The sequence below is a fragment of the Mus musculus genome, chromosome 10 (assembly GCF_000001635.26).
Source record: "Mus musculus strain C57BL/6J chromosome 10, GRCm38.p6 C57BL/6J".
NCBI lineage: Eukaryota > Metazoa > Chordata > Mammalia > Rodentia > Muridae > Mus > Mus musculus.
The window spans coordinates 14,233,145-14,234,048 of record NC_000076.6 but is presented as its reverse complement, the minus strand read 5'-3'; the positions used below and the strand labels follow the sequence as shown (position 1 = coordinate 14,234,048).

At 41.2% G+C, this 904-nt stretch overlaps 1 pseudogene; it reads right to left on the bottom strand.

Annotated features, from left to right (window-relative positions):
* Window positions 1-425: 425 nt before the first annotated feature.
* On the bottom strand, window positions 426-536 carry Gm24343 (annotated as a pseudogene).
* Between the last annotated feature and the right edge of the window lie 368 nt (window positions 537-904).

Here is a 904-nt window from a genome sequence, read left to right as displayed (position 1 = left end):
TAATTTCATCACAAGCCATGTGAAAGAGAGCAGAGAAGGATTTTAAATAAGTTTAGAAGTAAGTGCAAAATAATTCTATAGCAGGAGCAGATGGCGACCGAGTCTCTGGTAGCAGAAGCTGATGAGAAGTTCTCAGAGTGCCTTCCTAGGGTCATGGGAAAAGCACAACAGCAGCTCTTCAAAGGTGAGTTTGAAGCTCCATGTGCAACAGCAGAGTGGGAGAGACTGGTGTGGTGTTCTTGGTCGAAGAGTGAGCAGGCCTGCTTCTGTTCTGCTTGTTCTGAAGTCGGAGTGGGATTCATTTCCTGCCAGGTCTGCCCCCACCAGCCTGCATGGTGCTGGGCTGGTGATCAACTCAGCCTGTCATTTCAGGGTTGTTGTTGTTTTTTTGTTTGTTTGTTTGTTTGTTTTTTGTTTTTTCAGAGAATGTTAGGTTACTACTCATTCAGATGTTATAGGTCAGAACGTTGAGACATAACCTCTCTCCCCTCTGACACACATGAGTCACACCAGTCACACCTGTCACGCCTCTCTGAGCAGGGTATTTTCTTTCTTCCTGTTCCTTCTTACAGCTCTTTATGACCATGGATTTGCTCTTGTCTTGCTTTTGGAGGAATTTGCCGTAACAGCATCTCAGGACAGTCACAGCTGTGCTATGAAATGCTGTAATTAATTTCATTAATATTCCTTTACCACAGCTGTATTTTCCAGAGTTCTACTGTTAAAGAGTTTTCTTTTTGGTCTGTATATGATTTTTTTCTTTTAATCTTTATAAGATCAATCTCTGAATAATTTGTGTTATTCCTCATCCTGACCTGATTTTAATTGTCAATTTGAAAAGGCCATATTCTATCCCATTATGTAAAATATAAACCTTTCTGAGACAAGCACCCCTGTTGTAAAC